We start from the raw sequence: 15,530 nt of genomic DNA on the forward strand, positions 1-15,530 counted from the left end.
GAATCCAATTATCAAACAACAGTAGGATAAGAGTGCAGCCAATTTTTCAGGAAAACTAATTGTAAGAACAAGTGATTCTAACCAAGGAAATTCTCTCTTAAATCTCACAGGCATGTGTCTCTCTCATTTTCCACTGAATTTGAACAAATCAATATTGCTAGTCATTTTCAATCTAACCACAAACACATAATCAGCATGGATCTTAAGGTCTTTTCAAGGTTATAATGAGGTTAAGCTTTCAAGAATAATGGTTTTTTCAAGATCACAAAAGCATAACTTAGAAAAGAGGGCATAGCTACAATTCAAACCCAATTTCAATTCTACTCTCCATTCCTCACAATTCATACTTCAATACATAAAGTTTCTTTTTCATTCATAATTCACTCTTATCTTTTTGTTTTTTGTTCTTTTCGTTTCTTTCCTTTTTTTTTGAGTAAATATATACATTCCTACACAATACTAAAGAGTGAATTATGATACTCAGCCCTTTTCTTCCTTGAGTGCAATTCTACCAACCAATTACCCTTACAGTTGAATAAAATGCACCTATGCTCTCTATCCCTAAGTATGCAAAGGGAAAGGATAATAATTCAAGTTAAGGTTGAGGTGCATAATTCAAACAATTAGGCTCAAATGAGCTATCAACAAAGGATGATTATTTACAGGTTGGCTATTTGGCACTGAGTTATAAATTCAACAAAATTGCCTTAATCCTTTCCATGCTTCAAATGTGATGTTGTCAAATGAAAACTCAAGCAATATCAACTTGTCAACAAACAGTGGAAACACTCAAGTTGTTTAAGGATTCACACACCCACTGGGTTTTCTGGTTTATTTCCTTGGTATCTCACTTGTTGTTACAACTGATTATCTTGACTAACTATCCAGCACTAATATCCTAATCCTGTTTAATTATGAATTCAACCAAAATTTTCCTTTTTCATCTCTGTGTTCAGTTCACTCGGTTGTTCTAGACTCAGGACACTTACTGAAATCAGATTTCTCTTTAACCAATTTTCTCAAGAAAGATTTTCAAAATAATTCCCAAAAAATTTTAGTTGTCTCTACGTATTATGCACAAAATACTAAGCCAAAAGGTAAAGTTAAACAGTTAATTAACTATATAATATAGCATTCTAGCCAAAACAACTAAAGCAAAATAGTAGTAATTACATAAATACTGCAAAATACTAAAAGAAAAAGAACAATGAAACCATATTTATAGAGTTTTGAAGGGTGGCATGGTGTTGTGAATCAATCTCCTCCAAAATCAATCTCCTCCTCAATGTCTGCTCCATTTGTGTCAGCAGCAAAGTCATCTCTGTCCGTAGCTCCTGATGGTCCCTCACCTGCAGCAAGTCCACTTCCCCCCGGGAAAATAGGACTGTCCCCAGGCCACTGTAGTTAAGTCAAGAATTCTGGTGGACTCATGCCTGGGTATGGTCCGCGGACATTCTGATAGAGGTACTCTTGAAGGTGGAGTTGTCCTCTATGAATGGAAGCATTTTGCTTGTGGGTGTGCTCCATCTGCAACCTCACATATCTCATCTGCTCAAGCAATTCATTATTCATGTTGAGTTGAGGTTGTTGTGTGGGTCCTGTTTGTTGTTCTTCCATTGCTGGTTGGTTTTCAGCTGGTTGGTCTTCAACTTGTTGGTCCAGTTGGGGCTCTTCTAGCTGCTCCAAGTCCTCTGGGTGGGTACAAAAGTGTTCAATGAATCTCTTGGTAATTGAAGGTTGTATCTTTTCAGTTAACTCTACCTCCACCCTTTGATCTTGGCAAAGACTGTGATTAAAGCCGGAAAACCCAAAGCACCTTTTGCCTTGTCATTCCTAGTGTTGACTTCATACCTCACAAATTTGTGGATTTCTTCAGAGATAATGGTGGCTACGTCAACAGTAAGATCCTCCCTCATTATGCAATAAAGGAGATGACATCTAGGGACGTTCAAGTCTGACACGTGGCCAATGGGCACTATGTTTGCAAGTAAGAATGTGGTCTAGACTTGGGCTAAGGTTTTCAGTGGGCCCGACTTGATAAGATCGGTTGGAAGCGCATATAAGGAGTGCCACTTCATTTTCATCATAAGGTTCATGACTCCTCCTTCTTCTTGTGAAATCACAGTGTTGCCCTGGTTCTAGAGGTAGTGGATTACCAAAGAATTCACTGATAGCTGCTCGATCATAATTTGCCCACCTCCCCCTAACTTCAGACCTCTTTTCACCAAGATTGTCCTCAGAATAGTCATTTGCATAGAACTCTCTGACAATCTCTAGATCAAATTTGGGAAGTGGGTCAGCCAACTTTATCCAATTCCTCCTGATAAGGCCATTCAAGAATGGATCATATTCGTCCGGGAGTAGGACCACCTTTCTTTCTTTGATAAAGACCCAATTCTTTATCTTCTCATACCGTTCTTCTCTTTCGGGGTCTCTAAACAGGTTGTTGTTTGGCCTTTCAAGAGAAGGGCTACTTGCACGTCTTCTCCTCTTCCCTTTATTGGGTTCAGTAGCGGAAAGTCTAGATGTTGTTTTTGTTCTAGCCATTGACCTGCAAGGATGAAAATTAACCCACCAAAAGCATGCCAAGTTAGCTTTATAACTTAAGTGACCAACCAAGAACAAAATTAAGTTAAGCATTTCGTCAAACAACTTAGATGCACTCTTGAAATATGAAATTTTTGAACCAATTCGTGCATAAACAACCCACATTACTTTGTTACAGCATCAATTGATATTCAAGCTCATAATATAAACACACAATGCAGCAAACAGAACATGGGCACTATCCTAGGGTTTTGAGTGTACAAAATTGTGACTATGCATAGTGAAAATGAAGAGAAGGAGAAGTAGAACTTACCTTTGGAATTAGCAAAGGGAGGAAGAGAATTGTGAGTTAAAATGCAGAGAAATGAGTAAGTGAAGGTGTGCCCAAAGAGTGGGAAAGAAGAACGTGAGCGAAATTGTGAGCGAGGGTTTGGGGGAAAGAAAAGTGAGTGAGTTCTGCCCCTGTCCCTCACTTAAGCGTGATTTCTTGCTCAAGCGACTGATTCTCGCTTAAGCGAGATGCGCGTGGAAGAAACTTTAAAAAGTCTCGCGTAGGCGAGACTGTTTCGCCCAAAACACTCTTGGTACAGGGCATTCTCGCCCAGGCGAGCCACGACTCGCTTAAGTGGGTATATCAGCAAAGAGGGATGGCTCAAGTTCTGCATATCTTGCCCATGCGAGACATGTTTAGCTTGGGCGAGATTTTCGTGCAGTTTTGACACACGCTTATTTTGCTACTTTCCAATATTTTGTTCAACTTTCACTCACTCAATTCATGATCCTTTCAGTTCAAATAACTCAGAAACACACACCAAACCATACTTCAAGCAATTCTCTGCCATTCGAAAAGGTTTCATATCATTAAACTAAAAATCAAGCTATCAAACTCAAATTTCACAATTTGGCCAAAACAAGGCAATTTTTAGCATTTGATGATCTCAATTCTGGTACAAAAACTCATTCCCATGCTTAAAATACCAGTTTTGTTTGAAAACACCAAAAGTTCATGGTTTGTCTTATTGAGATGATTGGATGCTAAAAACTTACCTTTTTACACACAAACATAGAACTATAAACACAAACACATAATTACATACACAAACACATTTAATCACACAAGATGAAATTAAAGTGCAAAAACATAATTAAAACACTGGGTTGCCTCCCAAGAAGCGCTTGTTTAACATCACGAGCCTAACGCCTGTTTCATTAAGGTTCATCCAGTTGAATGATTGTGGCGAGCCTATCAATCTCACCACCAAGATAGGGCTTCAACCTTTGCCCTTTTACAACCCAGCTTCTTTGTGATTCAGGATCCTCTAGCTCAATGGCTCCATAGGGTTTCACATCTTTGACAAGGAATGGTCCTGACCACTTTGATTTTAGATTTCGAGGGAATAATCTCAACCTGGAGTTGAACCATAGCACTGATTGGCCTGGATAAAATTCTCTTTTGAGAATTTTCTTGTCATGATAAGCTTTCATCTTTTCCTTGTAGAGCTTAAAGGACTTATAAACGCTGAGTCTCCTTTCCTCCAATTTTGGCAGCTGTAATTTTCTTTTCTCTCTTGCTGCCTCATCATCATGAACACCAACTAAAGCCTTTTTTAAAGGGTTTGCTTTTGTCACTTGCTTCCTAGCTGATAAAAAAGTTTCATCTATCACATCCATTTTGAAACATTGTTGTTTGTCTTTAGTGTGTTGCATTGCCTTGAATACATTAAAGTTGACTTCATCATCCTGCACTCTGACCTTCAGTTTGCCATCATCAACATCAATAATGACCTTGGCTGTTTTCATGAAAGGTCTTCCCAGTATCAAAGGGACTTCAATGTCTTCCTCAATATCCATCACAACAAAATCGACTGGGAATATGAATTTGTCAACTTTAACTAAAACATCCTCTGCCACTCCATATGGATACTTCAAAGATATGTCAGCTAATTGCAATGTCATCCTTGTAGGCTTTACTTCCAGATCTCCAATTCTACGTAGCATAGACAGAGGCATCAAATTTATACTTGCACCCAAGTCGAGCAATGCTTTATCTACTAGCAATGTTTCAATTGTGACTGGAATAGTGAAGCTCCCAGGGTCCTTTGACTTATGAGGTAAAGATTTTTGAATGATGGCACTACACCCCGCTTCAAGCTCCACTGTTTTTTCAGAAAATTTTCTTTTCTTTGTTATGAGCTCTTTCATGAATTTTGCATAAGTTGGCATCTGCTCCATAGCATCCAAAAAAGGAATATTAATCTGCAGTCGCTTGAAAATATCCATGAACCTTGCAAACTGCCTCTCCTTGTCCTTTTTGGAAGGGTTTTGAGGGTATGAAAGGTTTTTCAACTGGGGTACCTATTTCTCACCCTTCTCCCTCTTTTTCTCCTTATTTTTATTTTTTTCTTCTTTTTCTTCTTTTTCTTCTCTTCTATTTACAAACTCTCTTTTATTTTGTTCTTCCTCCCCCTCACACTCATTTTTTCTTTCTCTCTCTCTCTGGTTCCTCCAACACCTCCTTCTCTATAACCAGGTTGTCTCCAATCCCTCTTCCCACAATTTTACCACTTTTGGTAGTAATTGAATTACAGTGTTCCTTCGGATTAGTCTGAGTGTTGGCTGAAAATTGACCTGCTTGCTGATATGATAATTGCTTAGCCAATTGTCCAACCTGTATTTCAAGATTTCTGATTAAAGCTTCTGTATTTTTCTGATTAGTCAAAGAAGCTTACATAAACTTTTCTAGAGTATCCTCCAGTTTAGTTATTCTGTCATGCACAAAAGGATACTGATGTTGTTGTTGTTGATAAGGAGGTTGTCTGTTTGAAGGACCAGCATCTTGCTTCCATCCAAAATTCTGATTTTGATTGTTTCTCCACCCTTGTGAAAAGTTATTATTTTTGGAGAAATTTCCTGGTCTTCCTTGGTTACTCACATATTGAACTTCTCCTTGTCAGCTACTCTGATATGAACAATGACCATTTGGATGATCGCCTCCATAGAAGTCACATCTCATGGGTTGTTGACTGGGAGAAGATTGCACAACTTGCAAATGCTCTGGTAATTTAGACATCTGCTTCGTTAGTGCTTCAATATGTTGAGTCAGAATTTTATTCTAAGCTAAGATCGCATCTGTAGTACTAAGATCAAGCACTCCTTTCCTCTGAACAGTTTGCCTGTTATGCTGAGCTTGATGATCTGTGGATGTTAATGCCTCAATGATTCTTGTTGCTTGCTCCGCATCTACACTCATCATTGTTCCACCTGCTGCTGCATCTAATATCATCTTGGTGTCAGGCCTCAGACCATTACATAATATGTTCAGCTGAGCAATATCTTCAAATCCGTGATTTGGGTATTTCCTCAATAAAGAATTGAACCGCTCCCAAGCTTCACAAAATGGCTCACCTAGTCCTTGCCTAAACATCGAAATATCAGCTTTGGCTTTGATGTAGCGAGATGCTGAAAAGAATCTGTTCAAGAATTTCCCCTCAACATCCTTCCAACTGTTCAAACTCTGGTTTGGATGTGACTTAAGCCATTCCTTTGCTTTACCTGCCAAAGAAAAAGGAAACAAACGCATGTATACATGCTCAAGATCTCCTTCTTGAAAGCCCATGGTTCCTATCAATTCATAGAATGTAGAAAGACGAGTATATGGATCTTCATTATCCATTCCAGTGAATTGATGAAAACTGATTAAGGTGAGGAAAGTTGGCTTCATCTCCAAAGTTTTGGTGGTGGGTGGTATTGCTATGCTAGAAAAATATCTTGGCCCTTGCTGCATAGCATAGTCTCCAAGTGTCTTTCTGGTTGGAGCTGGTCTTTGATTCTCCATGTTTTCTGATTGAGGTGTGATGGAAGTACTGGAAGATTCTTCCCTTGTCTTTCCTTGCTTCTTTTTGTTTTTGCCTCTGTTCCTTCTAGCTGTCTTTTCTATCTCCTGGTCAAATGCTAATTGATCTTCAGGAACTTGACCTCTTAAGAGCATAAATCAAAACAGATGGAGCAAGGATTAGTACAAAGGAGAAAATTGAATAAACTATCTAATTAAGAAACTATACACAAAGCCAGATGAGATAACTAAAAATTTCAAAAGAACATCTTTTCCCGGCAACGGCGCCAAAAATACTTAATGGTCTCTTGGCAAGCGTACCAAAAGTCAACTGTAGTATAATGATTTTTTAGTAAGAGTGTCGAACCCACGAGGAACGGAGTCAGTTGAAATAAATAATTATCTCGATCAGCATATATATACAGAAATTTTAATTTGATAGATCATTGATGTTTAAACTAATTTGCATAAACAAATACAGTAAAAGCAGAAAATTAGATAAAAATTCAGTAAAAGAAACTGGGATTGAATTTCATCTATCTCCCTTGTTTGTAATCTGGATGAATACAATATATAACATCTGAAAATACCAATATCGATGCACATTCAAAAATCATTTATACCGATCCCTCGCGTATAAAATTCATAAGATTAGTTCCCTGAATATTGATTCCTCAGTTTTCAACAAACTATCCAGCATTACGGTCGAGTGTTAAAAGCAATTGATATATTGAGATCTATTCCTAGCATCACAGTATATCAAGTATCATTGTTCAAATCAGATTTTCAGAAATACTTTCCAGTCAGATCTAAAAATCAAAATCAAAACATGTATTGATCAGATAGAAGTAAGCATTAAGAGCAGAACAATAATACCAATATTGAGTAAAATAGAAATGCTATATATAAATATCACAAGATTACATCCAAGTTCGAGTATATTACATTCAATCCCAAGGAAAGAGATTAGCCACTCATGGTAGCCAACAAAATCCTATGAGCTAAGAAGAAGAAAAAGAAAATGAGAAATTGTGTTATGCTTTCGTGTTTGCAACTCTCCAGATCTTCAAGTGTGTGTTTCTTCTCCAAAATCCCAGCTGCCTTCACTTTCTGATGCACGGAGAATTTATATTCCACGAAGGTCTCGCTCAAGCTACCTGAGTCTCGCTTGAGCAAGACATCATTCTTCATGCTAAAGAAAGCCTCTCGCTTAGGCGAGACGTGCTGAAGCCAATATCTCGCTTTCGCTTAGGCGAGATTGGCAGCATCTGATCTCGCTTGGGCGAGAATGGCGGCAAGAGAGGGTCTCCACTGCACGAGCGCTCGCTTAAGCTAGGTCCTGCGTCGCTTAGGCGAGAATGGCGGCAGTGGCTTTAGCTTGAGCGAGCATGTTTTGGTTTGAGCGACCTTGACAGCCTTTCTTCCCTATTTTCTCTATTTCTTGCTTTCTCCTTTGCTCCTCTTAAGTTTTTTCCTCTCTCTACTCTATTACACCTGAAATTTACAAAAAACAGGGATCAAGTGACTTCTTTTCAACAAAAACTTGGAAGTTCATTCTTTACTAGATTTAGGGATAATCAATCATGATATAAACAAAAATTAAGAACATAAGTGCCCTCATTTCATATGAAAATTACTCATTTTTGGCACTTATCACTCATATTAAAACTCATGAATCATAATTCCCTTTCACTCATACAAGGTCACTCAATTCATACAATTCATACCCAAGGTAAAGCATAACAAGCCAAACATACAATTAATGCCCCAACAACATAAAAGGTACAATTGTATAAAGAAATCTCGTGCCAGTCTCGCTCAAACCACTAGGTCTCGCTTAGGCGAGATTGTCATTAGGAAAACCCTGTGAGGCTCGCGGATTCTCGCTTAAGCAAGCTGCTACTCGCTTGGACGAGTATGTCCCTCGCCCAAAAGGAAAGGCTTCCTCACCTTAGCTACGCCTATAGCAACAAACCTCAAACCCCCACGCGTCCTCGCTTAGGCGAGCCTCTCTCGCCTGAGCGAGACGGTGTCTCGCTCAAACGAAAGCTCTCCGCCTGAGCTCGAGCTCGAGCGCGAGTCTAAGTCTGTCTCTACAAGTCTCGCCTGGGCGAGGCCTGGTCGCTTGGGCGAGATCGTTAGGTCTCGTCACTGATCACCCTGCATAGTCATCCAACCACACCTCAAACAACAACATACATGCATTTAATATTTCGCAAAGGCACCATACTCTTACAAAGCATAAAACAGTGGCAAAACATACAAGAAACAGACTTGAACGAAAATCCCTAGCTTCCCTTACCTGGAATGAGCTAGTTTTAAGACCTCGACACCGAACAGCGGAACACCACAGGAGAAGATTACGGAGTTGGAAAAGTGAACAAAGGGTGTTTAATACCGAAGATCTAACACTACTCACGGGAACAGGACCAGAGATGGAAAAGTGTGGGTTGGGAATACTTACGTGAGCCAAAAACGGTAAAGCTGAACATGAGACTAGGTACAGTATGGAACCCTAGCAGAGGCGACAATAGTAGCTCAAAGAATGTGAGGGATATGTTTTTACGAAAAGTGAGCACAAGTTAGGGTTTGGATACTTCAGGTCAGAAATTGAATTGGGCTAACCCTCTTAGGCCCATAAGATTGGACAACCTATAAAATAAAAGGGCAGAAACAATTGGGCCTTCCATTCCCTCCAACAACAAAAATTTTCGACCTCGAAAATGACAACTTACCAGGTTAAAAGATGTGGGTGTGATTTCCTCATATCCTTCTCCAACTCCCAAGTAGAGTCACCTGGGCTCCGATCCCAGATGACTTTGATTAGGCTGACAGCTTTTCCTCGACATTCCTCAACTTTGTTGTCCTCTAACGCGATTGGTGGTACTTTCACGGTGAGGTCCTCTCTAATCTGTACATCCTCAGCCTCCAGTACATGAGTCGGATCAAACATGTACTTTCTCAGCTATGACACATGAAACACAGGATGGAGGTTCGCCAACTGAGGGGGTAAAGCTATCTCATAAGCCGTTGGTCCAATCCTCCTCGTGATCTGGTAGGGACCAAGAAACTTGGGCGAAAGCTTCCTTAAGCGGAGGGCCCTTCCCAAGCTCGTGGTTCGGGTCACCCTCAAGAATACATGATCCTTAGCTGCAAACTCTAAAGGTCTTCTCCTACGGTCAACGTAAGCCTTCTGCCTACTCTGAGAAGCCTGCATTTTGTTCCTCACCATCCTGACTTTCTCAGTAGTTTGTTCTAATAACTCTGGTCCAACAAGCGCTGCCTCCCTATCCTGATACCAATAGAGAGGAGTCCTATACCTCCTACCATAAAGAGCCTCGTACGGTGCCATGTCGATGCTCGCATGAAAACTGTTGTTGTAGGTGAACTCTATCAAAGGCAGTACCTCATCCTAAGCACCCAGGTGGTCCAAAATACAAGTCCTCAACAAATCCTCCAGTGACTAGATTGTCCTCTCAGACTGGCCATCGGTCTGAGGATGATAAGCTGAACTCATGGTGAGCTTGCTACCCATAGCACTCTGTAGCGTCTGCCAGAATCGGGAAGTGAAACGTGGGTCTCTGTCGGATACTATGCTCGAAGGCACTCCATGCAATCTTAGAATCTCCTTGATGTACAACTGAGCCAACTTAGCCATTGACATCCTCAAGTTCATCGCCAAGAAGTGGGCACTCTTGGTTAATCGATCCATTATAACCCAGATGGTATCATGCCCTCTAAAAGTTCGTGGTAAATGGGTCACAAAGTCCATCGAGATGCTGTCCCATTTCCACATTGGTATCTCCAACGGTTGTAGAATCCCACCGGGTCTCTGATGCTCCACCTTTACCTTCTGACAGGTTAGACAAGCGGATACAAATTGTGCAGCATCATTCTTCATTCCCTGCCACCAGAAAGTTTCCTTAAGCTCTTGGTACATCTTAGTCATGCCAGGATGCAGACTAAGACGACTCTTATGCCCCTCCTCAAGGATCAATCGTTTTACCTCACCATCATCAAGTATACTTACTCTGCACTGGAACCTCAGTATGCCATCATCACCCAAAGCAAAGTCTTTGGCCTCATCCGACCCAAGTTGTTCTCTGACCCTGTTTAGACTGGCATCCAATAACTGTCTCTCTCTAATTGAATCCAAGAAGTCACTAGATATAGTAAGGGTACTACACCTAATGAACTCAGACCCCAACTCCATCTGTAGCCTCATGTCTCTGAACTTCTCCAGTAGTTTCACCTCCTTAATCATAAGGTGTGCAGTATGCACTATTTTCCTACTCAAGACATCCGCCACTACATTCAGGTAGGGGTGACAATGCGGGCCGGCCTGGCCCGCATAAGGCTCGTACAACGTAGGCTGGCCCGCCCCACATACTTTATGCGGGCTGAAAACACTAGCCCGTCCCGCATACTCCTTGGCCCGCGGGCCCACTGTCCGGCCCACTTTTCTTTTTTTAATTTTTATGATAAAACTTTCAATGTTTAAAAATTGGGAAACTTTAAGAAGTTCACAAAATTAAGTAAATACTTTGGGGAATTAGATGATAAATTGATAATTCAACATTTTCATCATATTCATATTGTGACATACATAATGTATTCTTTAAATTTTAGCATATTAAAAATTACATAATACTCTTCTTTTCCAGTTATACAAGAATTTGAAACGTTAATGCAAGAGTCCATAAAAGAAGTAATTAATATACATAAGTGCAAGGTTTTTTTTTTAATTTTATGCGGGCTTGCGGGCCGGCCCGCGGGCCGCAGGCCTATGCGGGTCGAGCCTACGCGGGCCTGCGGGTTCACTACCCTGGCCCGCCCCGCGTTTTTTCTGCAGGCCTGCGGGCCAGGCCCTAATTGTCATCCCTACCTTCAGGAACTCCATCCATCTCCTTTGTCTCATGTTCAGCTCTTTCTGATCAAACAAATACTTGAGACTCTTATGATCGCTGAACACACGAAACTGGGCACCATAGAGGTAATGCCTCCAGATCTTCAAAGCAAATACTATGGCTAACAACTCTAGGTCATGAGTGGGGTAGTTACGCTCATACACCTTAAGTTGTCTCGAAGCATACGTCACTTTTTTCTTGCATCAAAACACATCCAAGTCCCAAATGAGAGGCGTCACAATAGACCTCAAAAGGCTTCCGCACATTAGGGATCACTAGTATCAGAGCACTGGTCAATCTCTGCTTCAGCTCTTGAAAACTCTCCTCACACTTATCCGTCCAAGTGAAAGGTTGGTACTTTCGTGTGATTTGTGTTAGAGGCGCCACTATCTTGGAGAATCCCTCTATGAATCTCCTATAGTAGCAAGCTAGGACCATAAAGCTTCTTATCTCCGTTGCAGACTTGGGACTTTCCCACTTAACCACTGCCTCAACCTTTGCTAGATCCACTGAAATACCCTGCGCAGATATCACGTGCCCCAAAAACTAAACTTCATCCATCCAGAACTCACACTTGGATAACTTGACATAAAATTGCTTCTCTCTCAAGACACCGAGCACCAACCTCAAGTGTTCCGCGTGTTCCTCCCGAGTCCTGGAGTAGATAAGTATGTTGTCTATAAAGACTATGACGAACTTATCTAAGAATGGCCAGAAAATCTTGTTCATGTAGTCCATAAACACCGTTGGAGCATTGGTCACACCGAAAGGCATAACCACATACTCATAGTGGCCATATTTGGACCTGAAGGCCGTCTTCTGCACATCGTTAGCCTTCACTAAGATCTGATGGTAACTCCATCGCAGATCTATCTTCGAGAATACTGACGACCCATGCAACTAATCCATCAAGTCATCAATTCTTAGGAGCGGATACTTATTCTTGATCGATATCTTGTTCAGTTGCTTGTAGTCCACACACAAGCTTGAACTCCCATCCTTCTTCTTCACCAACAACACTGGGGCTCCCCAAGGCGAAGTGTTGGGTCGGATAAACTGCTTCTCTATCAGCTCCTTAATTTGTTTCTTGAGTTCCACCAACTCTGCCGGAGCCATACGGTATGGAGCCATCGATATTAGGCTGGTTCCTGGTACTAGATCGATAGAGAACTCCATTTCTCTGTGGGGAGGCAACCCTGGCACCTCATCCGAAAATACATCCCCAAACTCATGTACGACCGGTATAACTGATGTCCTCTCCTCTTTCTCCACCCCATATGTGTGACGATTATGTAACATTGCGCGCCATCATGGATTTCCTTCATAACACCTTGAGAAGATACCAACTCAGGCTCCTCTGAGTCGGGAAACAATAGTCTATTCTCGCGGCAGTCTATAAGAATGTGATTGGCAGAGAGCTAATCCATCCCTAAGATCACTTCCAAGTCTTGCATTGGCAGGCAGATTAGGTTCACCTTGTACCTGCGTCCTTCCACCTCCACCGGGCACCTAGCACATAAGGACGACATCCTGACCAAACCCGACGCCGGAGTAGACACCACAAGCTCGTACTACAGCTCGCACACTGGCAGACCCAGACATTTCACACAATCATCTAACACAAAGGAGTGTGTCGCTCTAGAATCATACAATACACAGCAAGACATACAAGCTATCATGCAATTACCCATAACCAGGTTACCTGAGCCAGTCGTCTCTGCTCCTGTCATAGCATACACCCTACCTGTCGCTTGAGGCCTGTTACCTCTGTCCCTCCGCTGATGCTGGTGAGGGGTCTGAACTGGAGGATGTGTCGCTGTCCTAGCAAGGTTGGGGCAATCCTTCCCAAAGTGGCCTTCCTTGCCACAGTTGTTGCATCTGCGGTAACCCTCCATGTGTGGGCAAGCACTCCTTAGGTGAGGACCTCTACAAATATAGCACTAGACCCGACCCTGTTGAGGAGAAAAGCTCCTAGACCCTTGAGGCTGATGGTGAGGTCTGTCATATGGTCTCCTCCGCTCCTCATGTCTAGGCTTGGACCCAGATGGTCCCCCTACCCTCTGAGACTACGGAGGCCTCTGACCCTCCACTTCGTTCTTCATCTTCTCCATTACTCTGGCCTTCTCCACCAGAGCAGCAAAATCCTTGATGGATAAGGGTGCTACCATCAAGCGAATGTCGCTGCAGAGTCCATTTTCAAACTTGTGACATCTCCACTCCACGTCGAGTGGCAAGGTGTAGAAACGGCTGAGATGCTTGAACTTCTCAGCATAGTCAGCTACTGACTTCCCTCCTTGGGTGAGCTGGAGGAATTCCACCTCCTTGGCATATTTGACGCTGTCAGGGAAATATTTCGAGAGGAACTTTCCTTGAAAGGCCTTCCATGTGACTAGTTCTCCCCTCTCCTCCATGACGAATTTCATGCTAATCCACCAGTGTTCAGCTTCTCCGGTCAGCATATAGACTACAAAAGCCAACCTGTTATCTGCTGGGCACATCTTCACGTCGAAGATTTTCTCCAGGTCCTTCAGCCACTGATCGGCTGCATCTGGGCTAGTCTTCCCTTACCTGGAATGAGCTAGTTTTAAGACCTTGACACCAAACAACGGAACATCACAACCCTAGGAGAAGATTACAGAGCTGGAAAAGTGAACAGAGGGTGTTTAATACCGAAGCTCTAACACTACTCACGGGAACAGGACTAGAGATGGAAAAGTGTGGGTTGGGAATACTTACGTGAGCCAAAACGGTCAAGCTGAACGTGAGACTAGGTACACTATGGAACCCTAGCAGAGGCGGCAACAGTAGCTCAAAGAATGTGAGGGATCTGTTTTTACGAAAAGTGAGCACAAGTTAGGGTTTGAGTACTTTAGGTCAGAAATCGAATTGAGCCAACCCCCTTAGGCCCATAAGATTGGACAGCCTATAAAATAAAAGGACAGAAACAATTGGGTCTTACATATATTATATATATAATATATGCATATATATATATATGTGTATATATATGTATATATACATATATATATATATATATATATATGTGTATATATATATATATATATATATATATATATATATTAAATTAATATATATATATATACATATATATATATATATATATATATATTAATTTAATATTTAAAATTTATTGACGGGTTGGTGAGCAAACCCGGCTCATCACAGGTTCAACCCGAATGAGCTGGATTCTTAATGGGTTGGGTTTATATTTAACCCGTACTGAAATTTGTAATTTTGTTTCAAAGACTCAAACCCGTCATGAGCCGGGTTGATTTGCGGGTTATAACCCATTTTGACGGTTCTAGTTGAAGGTAGGTATGCAACCAACCAAAAATATTAAATTTTTTTATAATTTAATCTTTTTTATTATAATTATTTACTACTTCTAATTAATCGATGTGAAACTTCCAACACCTTTTTACTAGACTAGCATTAAACAACTTCCATCATGAAAAAAAAATATAAGATACACCTAAATCAATCAAATAAGTGTTAAGCAGACATCACCATGTCAAATTCTTAATGGAATGAATGCCTGAAACTTGTCAAAAAAAAAATCTTATAAATATAAAAAAAATGTAATTTATGATTTTTTTTTTCTTACATCTATATATGAAAAAAGTGTTCTTTGTAGTGGAGAGTTGGCTCCTATGGCATGGTCCTAACAAGTGATTCAAACTCGAAAAACATTAAGAATAACTTTTCCTTTTGGTGGGTGAGTTTGACTAAATTGGTAGGAGCAAGTGGGGACCATTATCACAATTATTCTATATTATTAGATGTGACAAGGTGTGTTTCGTGGACATGTGTTTGTGGTATACATTCATATTTTTCCAAGTAAGCTTGGACTTTTTCTCATTCTTTTCCTCTACTGTCTTTCCTGTTAAATAAACTTTCTCTCAAGTTTTATATTTTGATATAATATAATATATTTTTTTACATAAATTTATCTTTTCTTTATTTTTAGATGTATTTTGATTAGGTTTCTACATTTACTTTTATTTTTAAAAAGTTATGATTAAATAATGACTCTTGTTTTTTAAATTATAATTTTATCGTTATAATTATTTTAAATTTTTTGTGGATTTATTAGCTGTTACAACGGTTAAAATTGAATGATAATCTCTTAAAATTAATTTAAGACAACTAAAACTAATTTTAATCTATAACAACATATAAAGATGATTCCTTTTTTTTTGTCTATATTTCAAAATACCAATTTT

The 15,530-nt window shown here is 40.4% G+C and overlaps 1 non-coding gene and 1 pseudogene across 1 annotated transcript; one reads left to right on the plus strand and one right to left on the minus strand.

The window, feature by feature from the left end:
• LOC146884131 (uncharacterized) overlaps positions 1–15,530 on the minus strand; it is an 85,319-nt pseudogene that overhangs the window by 22,500 nt on the left and 47,289 nt on the right.
• Positions 5,886–5,992, plus strand: LOC114195717 (small nucleolar RNA R71). Its single transcript, XR_003606550.1, has one exon. It is a non-coding gene; the product is annotated as a small nucleolar RNA R71 (small nucleolar RNA).

This window comes from Vigna unguiculata, chromosome 8, assembly GCF_037176805.1.
Source record: "Vigna unguiculata cultivar grain cowpea cultivar isolate G323 ecotype 2 chromosome 8, ASM3717680v1, whole genome shotgun sequence".
Taxonomy (NCBI): domain Eukaryota; kingdom Viridiplantae; phylum Streptophyta; class Magnoliopsida; order Fabales; family Fabaceae; genus Vigna; species Vigna unguiculata.